Here is a 16,254-nt window from a genome sequence, read left to right as displayed (position 1 = left end):
ATTGTGAGCTAATGTGGGCCTAATTACTAACCTAAACCTAATAAGTGTGTCATGTAAATATATAATTAAACTGGCCTAAATTAGTGGAGGTTTGGACAGAACAAAACATACTGTGAGTACCATTGCTGCCCTCAGAGAAACAAGCTCAGGTGAGTCTAAGAGCACGCGCGTAGGACTACATCGGAACACTGCCCTTCAGAATAAAAGCTTTTATGGATCAGTAACGACAGTCATTAACCATAACCATAGCAACCATTACGCATATCGGCCTAACAAATGAATAAAATTATGGAAAATAATATAAAAACATTCAAGGTAAATAAATGCACATCCGTCATATTATTGTTATTCTGATCATTTTTACTTTTTTTTTTAATTTTTTTTATTTTTTATAATTCTATAGTTATGCCCTATTTGAAACCAGTCTCTTGCTATTTTTTCCTACTTATTTTGAATTTATTATTACCATTTATATTTTTGCTCTTTGTTATTATATTATATTGTGATGTGTGAATTATAGTGTCCAAATAATTTCCCTTGTATAACAATAAAGTCTATAGCATAATTATTACACTTTGGGCTAACCTTGTTTTATAGGATACCGTAAAACATAGCTACACTAAAGAGGAAGGAAAAATAAGTAATTTTGTGCAGTAATAGTACGTAATTTTCCGAGGATATATATATTTTTTACAGTTTGAAACTAAAGTCAAAATCTATTAAAATGTGGACCGATGAACAGATGTTATCTTTTGACGTTTAATTTTGTCCGCGGAATTATTGTATTTTATTACTAACACAGCGATGTTTTAATTTTGAAAGCCCTCACCGGAAGTACTGATAAACATTGACGCTGACCTCACGTCGCTCCAAAACTCAAGTAGCGTCTGGTCCACTCCTGCTTTTCCTCAACAACAAACGCTTCAACTCTCCACTGCAGCACGCACGGGCACCGAAGCAAGAACTAATGTCTTTTCCACAGCTTTCCTAACGATCGGAAACACGGAAAAGTTCATAGCTACGTTTTGAGAGATATTTTAGGTGAAAACATCGCGGCTTGGTCGGATTTTACAGCGGACCTTACAGCAGCTGCTCCGGACAGTCCACACTCCTCCTGCAGCGCGCATGGTAAACTGTCCTCAAGCTTTTATTCTCTAACATACAACTTCAGTAATATTAATAATTATCTGGCTAAACCTCATTGCATAAATAGTGGTTTGATGTTTCACTATTAATTAACTAAAAGTGCCAAGGCTTAGATTAGGAATTTTGTTGAAGATTTTAGGTCAGAAACGGCAAAATGACAAAATTTTGGAGTAGCCAATTTTAAGACATTGTGTACCATTGTGATATAGGTCTTGTAGAACGAAAAAACTGTGACTAACATAGCAAAAAAGTAGAGAAATTTGTAAATCTATGTGATAGGAACATTGTCTGGACACTATGGAGTAATGCCATGGCTGAAGTCTTGCATTTTTATTATTTTAGATACAGGTCACACGGTTTTTAATGCAAAAAAGTCTAGTCAGTTTGTATAATTTAGATGAGCTGGTAAGTTATAAGTTTTCTATGAAGTTTTCAGGTAGCTGCTTTCCCCCTTTATATTTTCTATTTCTTCTGAAGTTGTTCTTATCATTTGCATCAGACGTGACAGGTTCAGTGGCTCAGACATAACAATGCACCTCCTATGTAAATCTGTCATCTGTCCAGCCCACTTCCTCGCATCAAACTCTTCCAAAATCAACATTAAACACATATTATGTAATCTCATAATATCATTCACATCCCCAGAGACACGTTCGCTTTTATCTCAATGCTGTAGTACATTCCCGAGTAATAGGAGCTTTGTACTGTGGTGTTGGCATGATTAGAGGCTGTCATATCCTGTTCCTTGTTTTCAGCTTTAGTGGGTGCATGCAAACTTTATTTAAGAAGTTTAAAAAGGTTAGATTTTTGTTTTTCAAAGGTGCACTCTGTCTCAAAGGTGTTATTGCTTTGCCTGGAATCTCCTCTATCCAAGTTACACCACTAAGCCAAGTTACAAGTCAAATCTGTGGAGAGTCGTCCTGACTCACAGTAAGAATGCGTGTTTTTATATGTGTTTTTGAACTATAAAAAACACTTGACAGTTAAATAAATGGTAAATAGATTAGTATAATACTGCCATACTGTGGAACATTCTTAGCCTGATTCATCAGCCGGTTTCACTTTGTCTGACCGTTAGAATTCGTTCGCTCGATGATAGGTGGTTACTTTTTTTTCGTGACTTATGTAATGCGTTGCTAACGGGGCTAACTGCTGTATTAAGGTTTTCCCAAATCCCGTAGGAAGAATTGCAATAACTTCTTTCCCCTTGATAAATTTCACCAAACATTCTCGTTGTTCTGGCTTTAAATCCTCGATCTCGGGAATCGTTGCCAACACAGAATGTATCTCTCTTTGCTGATTGGCTGGTGCCCAAACTCACTTCTTCTTCTCACACTTCTGTTTTTTTTGCGAACCATCTAGTGTATTTGATTCCTGACCTAGTCACTGGAGAGAAATGAAATTGAGCGAAGGCACTAGGTGGCGCCAGCCTGGCTAGAACATTTTAGGCAGAGCGTAAAAAACATCTCCATGGAGACAAGCAGGTAGAAATCCATCAGAAAAGTTATAGTTCACTAACTTCAAAATGACTGTATCTTATTATGATTAGAAAATGCTACAAGGTTTTTCAGAGCTACCATAAAACTAAAAATGTTTCTAGTTTTGGAGTGCATTTCCTCTCTAGTTTGCCAGCTGCTTGTAGTTTCAGAATAGATCTTTCTCTTTCTAAACATAAAGCATGTTTTCTTTCCACATGTGGTTTATGTATCTTTATCTTTGTTTCTGCGCTTTGTGAATGATGAACAATACTTCTGCGATCAAACGTGTCTTTGATTCTGAACGCTTGATACAGTCAGTCTGATGATAACTGATCTAAAACAGAAACCAGGGTCTAATGTTGTGAGTGACGGTTTCAGTTGGTTCAAAGGCAAAGATAAACATTGGGGATACTGTAAACAATGGCTTTATAGCGTTATCATATGGTTTTAATAAGGGGGACATTGGGGGGGCTTTAGTTTTGGAGGAACAGAAGTGAAAAGCAGACAAACTGAATTACAAGTTTTCTTTCTCAGCCCCACAGCAGCTGTAAGCGATGCCTGTTTTAAGAGTTTGTAGTAATGCTTACCTAAGGGCTAGACGATATATAGCAAAAATATTGAAATAGCAACATTAGCTGACACAATAACCACAAGAAATTAAATATATCACAATGCATTTTACTTGAGTTTTTATTAGGAAATAGCACATTTTACACAAAGGCATATTATTTTCATGATTTTCCTTATTATTTTCCTACTTTAGACTTGTGTGGTCATTCCTGGCTGGTTCAGCCCATCTTAGTGAGATGTGAACTCTAAGAAAAACTAGAGCAGGGGTCTCCAACCTTTTTTCTCTGGTGAACTGCCTTCATGAAATGACAATGCCAGAGAGTTACTAATTTTCCCTGTCACAAGAAATTAAGAAACAAGAAGATCTCTGGCATGCTTTGGACGGGGTACAGTTAGATGCCTATTAAACATATACCATTATCCATTTATTAGTGCACAAGTTGGCATCAAAATGAAACATTTACAATGGTAATTAATCAGATTTTAGTTGTTAAACACAGTACATATAATTCAGAAATCCTTTGGCGAGCTACTTGGAAGAGGGTGGAAAGCTACTGGTAGCTCCCGAGCTACAGGTTGGAGACGCCTGAACTAGAGTGTTTGTCCGCTGATCTGAAGGTTGGCAGTTTGAATCCCACTCTCGTCATAAACATCATTGGTTGAGTGGTCAGATTTACTGGCCCACAGGTTGATGGTGTGATTCCAGCTCCAATGAATGCTGACGTTCACTTGTTGGACAAGACACTTTGCTTACCTCGCCTCCAGTGTCCGTGTACACTTGTGCATGACTGTGTATGTGAGTGTGTGTGTATGTGTGTGTGTGTGTGTGTCTGTGTGTGAGTGGGTGAGTGGTTCCTTGATGTAAAAGCACTTTGAGAGCCTTGAAGGTGGAAAAGCTTTATATAAAAATGTGACCATTTACCACTTACACAGTTCACCTTTAAAGCTTTTTAACTTTTCTAGGGGTAATCAGCTACCTGCTTGATGTTAGTGTTTTAAATGTTCCATAGCACTGCATTAAACTTGTCTCCATGGAAACAAGCTGATGACAGCACAGTTACAGGTTAGATGAAAAAACTTGTATTAAAAACAGATGGAATTGAATAAGGTTTAATGTAATTCTGTGGAACAATCAAGGCCAAACTATCTTCTTCAGCCCTCAGATGCCCCACTAAAAAGTTACATAATGCACCTTTAATCATCTCATCAGACTTTGAAGCAAATCTCAAATCTAGTTCGTAACGTAGGCAGCAGGAATATTAGTTTTTGCCTGCATGTTTGCATTGCACACTCCACTCGTCTTAGCAAAGTATCTCCCATATGCCCTGCTGAGATTATGATTGCTTGTACTTTTCAACAGAAACATTTTAGAAACTTAATTACCTTTCTGCTTATTTTTACTGTTCTGTTGGCTGTGTCCAAATGCCTCCCAGGGGCCCTCATTTAGGTGACGAGGATATAAAAAGAAACTAATTTGTTTTAACACGGAGCAGTTTCACGTGTAAACAAAAGACTAAGACACAATGATGACACGACAAAAGAGAACAAACAGCTTTCATCCTTAAACTGTCACATAGACATATGTTCTCATAACAGTAAAGTAAAGAGACACAACACGGATTATTTACACTGACAATGATTCCTAGAAGTGCTTAAGGTAAGACTTCATACTTACTAGATTCAGAGTTTTGTAACTACATTTTTTGCTTATACATTTCAAAATATTGTGTAAATGTTTCCTGATTAGTCAATGTTTTCATATAGTTAAATTTGTACTATGTGACTTTTTTTTGGGGGGGGGGTTATGCTGAGCAGTCCTTCCTCCGCACACTTGGTTTTGCCTGGGGAAAGCGCTTCTCAAGCCGAGGCACCTAACATCACTCCCCGCTCCAGGTCATCTGAGCCCAAGGAACATAGATACACACCCTCAGTCTTGACTCACTGTGCAGTGACACGTTTGTACATTGGTACTCGCTCTGAACTCCGTGTATCACATTCTCTGTATTGGCCATTTTTGGCAAAATAATTCGAAAAGGAGTCGCGGCTGTGTCGGGAAAACAATCTGTTATTGCACTGGAGTCGGCGAAGCCGTATAGCGCGTCATTTCAGGCAGAGGAGAAGCGTATCCCTTCCCATAACCCTTGTTTTACACTATGTCATCAAACTTACTAGTCACATCTGTGGAGAGACGACGCTGCTGACCTTTTTTTGAGCATTCAAAACACAATTGAATAAATGTGAGCAAATCTTCATGGTGAAAAGCAGGTAGTGGACCACCATACTACCTTATATAATACAATTGGTAGACATCATAAATAACAAGAATAATTTCAGGCCCATCCTAAATTTGTAAAAGCATTTGGGAGCATTCCAGTTTATCCATTTCCAATTCATGACATATATTATTTTCTAACTTTCGGTTCTTTATATAAAGATTTAGTGTCTGAAAAACAAAGGAGATGTAGGATGTTTGGTTTTCCTGTCATCAGTTCCAGCAAAAATTTTCTCTTTGTTTTGTTCGGTTTAATATTTTCTGACATTTCATTGTGTTGGAGTTTCTCTGAAGCTGGTGACGACAGACTGAGCACTGTTTCCTGGTACTGCAAATAACAAACTGTATCAAAACAAAAGCTACAGTTTGTCTTTGATTTTAGACACATGTAACAAAACTGTAAAAGACTATTGAACATTCATCAACCCAGTGTCAATAATCATGTGGTTAGTTTATCTTGTGGAACTTAAATTGGAGATGGGATACTGGAATTTTGGTATTTTGGAATTACAATTTCATCTGACTAGCATTGCAATTGGATTTGTATTTTATTTATTTTAAACCAATATTGTCTGTCTACATTCACAATATTATAACAGGTCAGAAAATAGTGTAATATGGGCACTTAAATGTTTGAGAGAAGACTGAAATATGAAATACTAAAGTTGCAAGAATCAAATCCATTTCAAAACATGTTAGTAGAGGTGGAAAAGTAGAACAAGGTAGGGCTGTGCAATGAATCAAATCGTCAGCGTTGGCTCTGTTTGCATACAGCTGGTGTCACATCTGTCCCACAGCCGGGCCCAGGTGCAAATAAATGAACTGTGAACTTTAACCCCTGATCTCATTTCGGTGAGAAGCTCAGTGTCCTGTTTCTACCTGCTCTGGTCTCTGTGAGGTGGGATATTTAGAGCTTTGTCCTCAGAAGAGTGGGGATGTTACAAAGTGTTTAGTGGATTTAGAGGCGCACAGCACAGGTCTCCCTTGTGAGTGTTTTCAGGAGTTTTGGAGCTTTGATTTGTCCCAGTTTTAGAGTTCAGCAAAAGGGAGCAATGAGCCAAGAACTGCAGCAACTTTACCTTTAAACGTAAAGTACACTTTATTTTCCCCATAGGGAAATTTACTGAGGCAACCTGTCAGGAGCAGTGCAGTGCCCAGACATGCACCCAGACATGGGGGGAAAGAAACTATTGATTGTATATATAAATGGACATAGCTTACCTGCAAGCCACCACGTTCCAAATAAGAAGTGAGAATGGGTGCTCTTCTGACTCCATCAACTCTGGCTTCAATTCACTTTGCATTGAATAAACATTGTCCCTCTTTCTGTAAATGCTGTTGTCTGGAACCTCATTTTAGGTGTGGTGTTTTTATTGGGTCATTCCACGCCACATCTCCGAACGCCTGTGAAATCAGAGTGTTTTCTTAGCTTCTGAAAGGGCCTTCATAGTCCATGAATTTTCTGCATGTATGCAGACACCACATTTTCAAAAATTTATTTTGCAAAATTAAGGCAGAACACCATCAGAAATTTTGGATATGTTAAAAACAGACAGTCTTTCTAAAACAGTCCATTTTATGTTGGTGAGTGCTTCTTTTTTTTTTTTTGGTATAAAGTGGTAAAGATTTTTATTTTGAACACTTAATATCTTCTAGAGTGTTCATCACAGAGGGTCAGTTTTAAAATACAAAGTCCACAGTGGCATGTGTGGGAAGGTGTATGTTCAATATCAAACCTCTGTCTTTGAAACTGCACTTTCCACAGTCCTTCAAAGATGTCTTCAGATTTGAAGAGTGGGATTTTCAAGCTAATTTAAGCCCCCAGAAATCTGTGATACACCAAAAGCACATGTGTAAAAGACCAGATTCTACAAGTTCATTTGCCAAATTTTAACCCTTGAAAATTTGAAGGACTGACCTTAAATAGTTTTTTAGATACAGCAATCTGAAAGTGGCTCCTTGGACAACTCTGCTCAAAACAGATCAAAATATTTTTAATGACAAAACTATAAGGAATTGGAACATTTCCTATTGGAAAGTGTGTGAACCTCCTAGAATGTTTTCAGTCAAATCTGAGATTGTTGAGCGGGGGGGCATTCGGACATTTACGTGGAATGGCCCTATTTTGCTAATTAGTAATTTTGTTAATTCATATCCTATTCCTAATCTGAAACTCTGCTCCACATTTGCCCCTATAACTTGCCGCCTCAGTGAGCTTCATTTGACTGGAGTTGAACGCTATGAGAGACGCCACACTCCCTTAATCCACTTCTTTATACAGTCTATGGGAGAAACATGCTTACTCTGCTCAGAAAGGCCCAGGAGTTGAACCCGGGACCTTCTTGGTGTGAGGTGAGAATGCTAGCCTCTCTGCCACTGTGCCATCTTGTGAGTTTACACATTTTAAAACACATTTAACATTTACTCTTACTATTATGGGATGTAAAAAGTGTTAGAACAGAAACAGAGCCGGTGTGTTGCGGCCCCTGCAGCTGTGTCGTCACTCTGATTTATACCCCCGCAGCTGTTTAGAGAGGGAACTGTGAGTAGAGTCTTTATTTTTATGCGTTACACTGTAGGGCTTTTGTTGCATTGTGGATCCGAGGTTGGGCACATTTTTTCCCCATTGCAAGACTGAACCAGTGCCTTCGCAGAGGTCTTATCATCTGTCTAAACTACAGCCTTTTCACAAATCCTTCCAATTTCCTCACACGACTTCAGCAAAACATATCTGGTTTGTTTTGCATATTTCTGTTGCGTAAATATACAATGAGGCCGTTATTGTTATTGTTGCGTGATGCAAAAAGTGCCACATGTTCTTTAACAGCTGTATCGTCATGGTGATTATTACATCCACAGCTGCTGAGAGAGGCCCCTGTTTGTGCAGAGGAACCGTCTAATGGTGTAATGCCACTCGGACTCCCCCTTTTTCTGTGTTTACTCCGAGCTCACGCACTTCTGCATATCCATTATAACAATCCCCACACTTTACAGCTTCACTGTCCCAAAATAGACTCTTTTTATACGGGTGTGAAATGTTATCAAAGTTAAAATGAGCTACACTAAGTAGGCCTGTCACAGTAACATATTTGCAAGTTATACTGCTATAAAAACTACTTTACACTGGAAAAAAAACTGTGTCTAGATAAGTTAAAATGACTTCAGTTAAGAACATTTTACTTTATTTGAGTCGATTCAACTTGACAAGTAAAATTATCTACTAATGGAGTAAGAGCGTTTTTCTTAATTCAGGCAACATTTGATTTTGTTTCTTATTTTAAGTGATTATTTAAAGTTGTTGTTTTTCTTATTTTAAGTGTAGCAAGATGTATTTTCATATTACAAAAAGTCTTGTTCCACTGGCAGATAATTTTAATAAATAATTGTCAAGTGAAATTTACTCAAATCATGATAAAACTTTCTTAATTCAAGTCATCTTAACCTGATTAGATTTTATTTACTGACATTTTTGTAGACAGTACCATTATAAACTGCTGCAACAAATAAATGGCAGAATTCACTAATAATTAGTCAGAAAAGTTCTTTATTCTACCCTCTACAGCTCAACTCTTTCATTATTACATAAAATTGGCAAAAATCTCCCCCCTGTTGAAAAAAAACCCAAACAGCTTTCATATATTGAATGAGTCAGTATAGTCGTCATCATCACAAGCCTAACACTGACTTTGTTTAGAAACTTTATACATTGGTATGAAAATCAACTTTGTTTGTGCATACCGCTGAATACTTTTGTTTTCAAGGTACATAAAATTACCAGTGACCTTTAAGTGGCTGGCTGGGTCGTAGGTCACAGATGACGATCCAGGCTTCGGTACAGGACAAGTGGGTGTTTAATTGTCAGTAAGTGGTTATCGTCATGCTAATCTCCTGCAGTCTCATTCAACACATAATGTAAATGTAAAAGCCATTAGAGTAAATTGTTTTGTGTAGCTGACATACTTAAAAACTTATTGTTATGTAATAGGGATATATCTAAATTCCTCGGTACAATATTTTCACGATATGCATGTCACAGTACGATATTTATTGTGATATTTTGTAGAACCTAACAGAATTGTGAATATACTAGTTTGTCCTTTTAAAAATGTCTCAACAAGCCTTTGGTTCTGTTATAAACCAAAGAGTTAAGATCTAAAAGTGCTTAATAAGTCATTTCATTGGACTGAAACAGAGCAGAGGATCTTGGTCTCTGTAGTTCACTCTGTTTCTTTTAGCTGTTCCTTCACCAAAACAATGAATTTAAGCAAAGAAACTTGTAATTCGATATATTGTGATGGTCCACCATATTATTGTGAGAACTTTGACGATACGATATCATGATATTTCAGTTACTGTTACATCCCTAGTATGTAGTTATAGAAGAATAAAGATTTAAATAGCTGCCAGCTTAATACTGCCCTCAATGTTTTTCACTTGAGAACTTATGATCAGTTTTAAGTTTTAAGGTGGTCAAAATTATATGTAGAGAAGATTCTACTTCAAAACTAAAACTAATATTGAAACTAGATTCTCATTTAAACAAGTTTTGATGCTAAGAAATTTGCATTAACAGGAAACTATTTGAACAATTGAAATTCAAATTTAAAAAGTCAAATTTTGAGCTTTAAATTGATTTTATAATGTAGTTTAACTAGTGTAAGACCACAAAGTATAATCATTTTGTTTTGAAAATAAAATGACGATGTCTTGAAAAGAGTGTTTTTATAATGGTCAAACATTAATCGGTAAAGAGTACCATCCCTAATCATTATTTTCAGCTTCCTGGTACATGTAACATTTTGAGAATTATTTCCCTGACCCCGTCTTAAATTGTTAATCACTATGGCAAGTCCTAATTTTACATCATTCTGAAACTCGTGTATTTCTTCGTATTAAATTCGAGTTAGAACGTTCAGTATGGAGAACATTCAGTTCATATCTTGGCTGCCCTGTGCTTGCATAGCCCCACACTCCCATAGCCCAAGTTAATTTGTCTTCCTTAAAGCCCAGGTGTCAGCAGTTTAACCCTGTGTTTGTTTTTAGTTTCCCGGTGAGATTCGACACTGCACAGAAGTTAAAGCCTGAACAATAGCAGGAAGCAGACATTATGGTGTTATTACTGTCCACCCACGCTTCCTATCATTATGGCATTAGGCTGTGAAGAACTGTCAACTTTCATACTTGCACGCTCAATATTTGTACTTTGTGTTAGTGAAGTGTGAAATAATGATTGGAGCTTGTTTTAAGTTGTTTTGAAAGTTTTCATAAAGGTCATTTCAAAATTTACATTATTTGGTATGGATCTTGCCCACTCTTTTAATATATTTTCATATTTTATTTTCATATACAGACTGTAGATAGAAACTAAATATTTTTATGAAATAATCTGTGTAAAAAGAGTCATCTTTGTGTAACCTTTAGTTTTTGTTGTTCAGTTGAAAATGGCCATTAATAGGTCTTAACTAAAAGATGTATCTGAAAGTTTTATCTGTACAAAACTGAGGTGAGACCAAGTCGGTGTTTTGCAAGTCTCAAGTAAGTCTCAAGTCTTTAACGTCAAGTCCCAAGTCAAATACAGGCAAGTCCAAGTCGAGTCTCGAGTCACTGGCTCGAGACTCAACTTCAAGTCATTTCAAGTCTTTAAACCAAATTACCAAATAGCGCTTTGATTTTTACAATTTATATGACTTTTAAGATAAATTGTACTTAAAGAATCATAGTATAGTTATACAAGAGTATTTATAGAGTGTATAACTACTAGAAATTCATTTAGTAAATTTTTCCATGATAAGATCTTAGTTTGAATCATTACTGTCAGACTAGAAAGAATTTAGATTTAAAAGTGCTTCTCAAGTCTTCTCAAGTCATAGGCCTCAAGTCCGAGTCAAGTCTCAAGTCTTAGTCCATTTTATCAAGTCAAGTCACAAGTCCTAAAAATAATGACTCAAGTCTGACTCGAGTCCAAGTCACCACTTGCAAGACCCCACCTCTGGTATCTGCATCTTCCCCATTGCGAGATAGTGCCTCATATTGTACTCATTGTTATAAACCGTATTGCCAAAGCAAATTCCCAGTTTGTAAATTTGGTTAATTGAGAATTCCAATACAACTTCTTCCGATTCATGATTATTTTTTTAATGTATTGAATTATTGAATATTTTGATCAGAGAAGTGATATGGAGGCAGTAGAGAGGTGCAGCTCTGTCCCAGCTGGGTTCGAGGGTGCAAATGAGGGGCCCGTGGGTGCTCCGGTCGTGGTCTCTGCCTCTGCGTCACTGTCGGTTACATAAGGCTCTACAGACTGAGGGAAGAGAAGAAGAGAAGTCATTAACGCAAAGTGTCATCTGTGCTGCCCGCGCACTTAACAGGCACAAACATGGCCACTGTTCAGAAAGGTCGGCTCACAAACGCAAATATAACAGCTACATTCACCTTACTTATGTGAAGGCTTCTGAGAAATAAAAGCACTGTAATTTAATAAATGTGAGATAGAATGTCAAGTGCTGTATTGTGGAACATTAGAACACAACGCAATAACATCTCCATGGAGACAAGCAGATGGTAGACCCCTCACTAGAAAAGTTACATTGTGCATTTTTTAACACTGCTTCTTTAGAGGGACAGTCCGGAATTTTGCACATAGGACCTAATTTCCTTGTTTGCCAGAGTGCCTCCTAGTGCCTCCGCTCAATTTCATTTCTCTCCAGCGACTAGGTCAGGAATCGGAATACACTAGATGGTTTGCAAGAACCCCAGAAGTGTGAATTCGGGCACCAGCCAATCAGTGAAGAGCCATACGTTCTGTGTTGGCAACGATTCCCGAGATCAAAGATGTAAAGCTGGAACAAAGAGAATGTTTGGTGAATTTTCTCGAGGGGAAAAACGTTATTGCTCTTCATCCTACAGGATTTGGGAAAAGCTTAATATACCAGTTTGCCCAGTTAGTGGCACATTACATACATCACGACCAAATAGCAGCGATTGGTTAAATAAAAAAGTACCCGCCTACCGATGAGCGAACGAATCCTAACGCTGCGAAGTCAGAGAGTTTCCATGAAGTGAAACCGACTGATGAATCAGGCTAGAGTGTTGGAGACGTGTGATGACACTTTTAAAAATATTTTCTATCCAGTCCTTGTATTTGCCTCTTCAACAAGTCTTAAATTGCGGACTGTCCCTTCAAGTAATTAAAGAAGTTGACTAAGGGAGCGTGACATCACTCATAGTGTTCAGCTTCAGTCAAATGAAACTCACTGAGGCTAGCAGTTATGGGGCAAATTTGCAGCAAGTTCCATATTGGAAATAAGAGTTGATTTACAGACAAAAAAGAGAAATAAAAACACCAGGCTCTTGTTTATTGTCACAGACTTTAAAAACAACAAAACATGGTAGTAGGCCATTTTGTTTGAATCTAGAATAAAACTGCTCAACACTAATAAATAACAGAATACTGACCTTTTATATAAATGATTTTTGAGTTCAGTGGTTTATATTGGAACAGAACAAGAACTGGAGTCAGTTTGGTAAACTACTAAACTATTTTTCTAACAAGCATATGTGATTGTGATTGTGATTTGATTTACTATTTATATTTTACTAATAGGATTCTGTTCAAAATGAAAATGAAAAATGAACTTTGTGATTCGGTATTTGTGTCCATTCAAATTGTGTTATTTATTTGATTGCGATTAATCTTGCAGCCATTTACTAAACTATATTTTAGTTGTACATACATGTGATAAAATACACTTAATCTTGTGAATGCTTAGAGGGCAAAATGGCAACACACAGTTTAACATTGTCAATAGATCTTACCCATGCTTATAAGTGACCTCTATTCGATCTTTTTACAGTAAATGTCATTGTTTAACACTAGAGCTTATCAGGTCCAGAGCTGAAGATTAAATATAAGTCTCCGTGTTTGGATTTGAAATAAATGGGGCACTTTAGCCTCATTCCTCACAGTGTTTCAGCTGTGAACGTGACTCTGGCAAACAGTCTCACACAAAAGAGCATTTACCTGACCTCTCTGTGCATGTGCATGTCTGTAAGGACCACTGCAGAGTGCAGACCCACGCTGTAAACACCTCCGAGCTCAAACGCGATTGGTCAAATGTTTAGCCGGACTTCTTGATGTTATTTTACAATCTTACATGGCCGTACACGACTGACGCTGTTCTTTATTTTCACTGTTTTAAAATGTGAAAAAACATAGCTAGTTCACTTTAAAAGCTTTGCAGTGGTCCAAAGTTATTTCTCACTTACCTTATGCATTCTAGGCATCCCAGTATTTCACTATGATGTGTTTAAAAGTGTTTTTCAGTTTCCCAACTTACAGAGGCCAGAGCGAAGTTTTACTGTGACGGTAAAGCTAGAAACAGTTACAGCGCACTTCCTGATTATTGTACAATAAAATGCTTTATAAATAGATGTGGACAGACAGCACAGCAGACTTACTTTGACCTCAAGAGCTGCTTATACTATATATCTGTGTTGGGACAAATGTTCTGCTCATACATTAAAAACATTAGGAAACAGGGCCTTTAACTGTGAGCTTTTTCTCTATGCACATTACAGGCAAAAACTTACCATACTTTGCAAATATATATAGCTATATATTAAAGCAAAACTATAACATTTCTATGAAGACAAGCAGGTAGCAGGCTGGTGCCATCTAGTGCCTCCACTCAGTTTCATTTCTCTCCAGCGACTAGGTCAGGAATTGGAATACACCAGATGATTTGCAAAAACTCCGGAAGTACGAGTTCGGGCACCAGCTAGTCAGTGAAGAGCCATACGATTCCTGATCAAGGATTTAAAACCGGAACAAAGAGAATTTTTGGTGAATTTTATCAAGGAGAAAGACGTTATTGCATTGGTCCATTGGTACCCGCCTACCGTTGAGCTAATGAATCCTAATGCTGCGAGGTCATGCAGCCGGATTCCACAAATGAAACTGGCTGATGTGCTAAGGTAGCAGACCCTCCAGCTGAAAGTTACACAGCGCACCTTTAAAGAAATATACTATGTCGAGGAAGATTGACAATTGCACCTACAGAGACTTTTACACAGGACAGCCTACACACATACTTAATATGCTTTGTTTTAACCGTGCTAGAACACTGCAGAGCCACCTCTCTCTCTCTCACACTTTAACTCTTGTCCTCTGAGAATGAACATGTACTGCCCTGCTCCATTGACTCGTTATTGATTGCAGTTAGCAGGTCAATCCGAGGCTTTAGCTTATCGAGGGTAGAGTTTGAAGCTGCCTCTTCAGCAAATGAATAATGTAATGAAATGGTAATGGCCTCGGTCTTGTCCTCTGGCTCCCCTGTGCTCTTTCTTTGGTTTTCTTTGTAGCTGAATCTCGCTTTGGGAGTATCACGTGTGGTCTGGAGCAGCAGGTGAAGGGAGTGGTTCTTAAGTAAACAGGCTATCTGTGTTATCAAGCAACGGTCAGTCCAAAAGACAAACACAAGTACTATTATCTTCTAACATATTGGTTTTTCAAAGGTGAACCGCACTACTGCTGTCAAAGTCCTGTGCTTTTCTATTGTTTATGAACAAAGAGATGTGTCAGTGTATAAAACTCAAAGGGGCCTATATTACACTATTTTCTGATAGAAGCTACAATATTCCTGGAGTTTTGTTTTGTTTCATTCGCACATTTAACACAAACTCTGCACATTTAGGCAGAGTTCTTCTCTGAAACTGAAAACACTGTTCCACCTTGTGACGTCATGTGATAATACAGAAAGTGCACTGCTTTGTTTTTAAACTCCTTACACCTTCATTAGAATCATTTGGATAATTTCAGCCCTGGAATTGATAATCTCAACTGAACAAAAGGTAAAAAGAGCTGTTAACTTGAAAACTACCACTACATGACATCACAAGGTGGAAGAGAGCATTTCGAGTTTTTGACATGTAGATGGACTAATAAGGGTTGTTCAAACATAGGTGAATGAAACAAAACACAACTCCAGATATGTTTTTTCAGGAGGTAACAACATTATAACATGAATTAAAGCTTGAGTCAATTTTGCGTATTACAAGACCTTAATATAATTTGTTATAAAACAGACACTGCAAATCTATTCACAACATGTACATATTACAGAGATCACGTGATTAAATATTTCTCCAAAGCGGTGTTACCCCAATCTCTTTTAAGATACAACTGCTGTCCTTGTTTAACAACTAAAATGACCTCTCATACACCCTTAGTTCATTGAAACCTGTGGTGACGTGTTGAATTGGTCGTCTGAAAACGTTAATTTTGTCTTATTTTGTACATTAACTTCTTGGGTATTTACTCTTCAATATGCATGTCACTGTACGATATATATTGTGATGTTTTGTGGAACCTAACAAAATTGAATTGAATATGCTGCTTTTTTTTTTTTAATGCCTTGACAAGACTGGTTCTGTCATAATCCAAAGAACAAATATTTAAAAGTGCTTAATCATAGTTCTTCATGTAGTCTGCACTGAAACAGAGCAAAGGATTATGGTCTGTGTGGGTCCCTTTATTTTGCTGTTGCACCATAACAATGAATTTAAGCAAAGAGACTTGTGATTTGATATATTATGATTTTGATATTTTGGTTATTGTTACATCCCTAGTAAATTTATCTCATACTTATCTTTCAAAAGCCAAAATATAAATGTTGAATTGGTCATCTGAAATCGTGTGTGGAGCCACTGTCGTCACTCCATCTGTCTGCATGGCTCAGTCTGACGAGGCTCAAACAGATGGAGGCCTCACATAAACCCACACTATTACGA

At 37.4% G+C, this 16,254-nt stretch overlaps 1 protein-coding gene across 2 annotated transcripts in view; it reads left to right on the top strand.

The window, feature by feature from the left end:
- The first annotated feature begins 887 nt into the window (after positions 1-887).
- LOC110154238 (leucine zipper putative tumor suppressor 2 homolog) overlaps positions 888-16,254 on the top strand; it is a 46,583-nt gene continuing 31,216 nt past the window's right edge. For both annotated transcript variants that reach the window (XM_055150404.1, XM_020918210.2), the window contains exon 1: positions 888-1,128. The gene's annotated coding sequence lies outside the window, so the exon portion shown is untranslated. The remainder of the gene's footprint in view (positions 1,129-16,254) is intronic.

This window comes from Boleophthalmus pectinirostris, unplaced genomic scaffold (genome assembly GCF_026225935.1).
Source record: "Boleophthalmus pectinirostris isolate CB_2022bp ecotype Guang Dong unplaced genomic scaffold, ASM2622593v1 HiC_scaffold_14, whole genome shotgun sequence".
In the NCBI taxonomy this organism is placed as follows: Eukaryota; Metazoa; Chordata; class Actinopteri; order Gobiiformes; family Gobiidae; genus Boleophthalmus; species Boleophthalmus pectinirostris.
The sequence above is the reverse complement of the archived record's forward strand: the minus strand, read 5'-3'. Positions and strand labels throughout refer to the sequence as shown.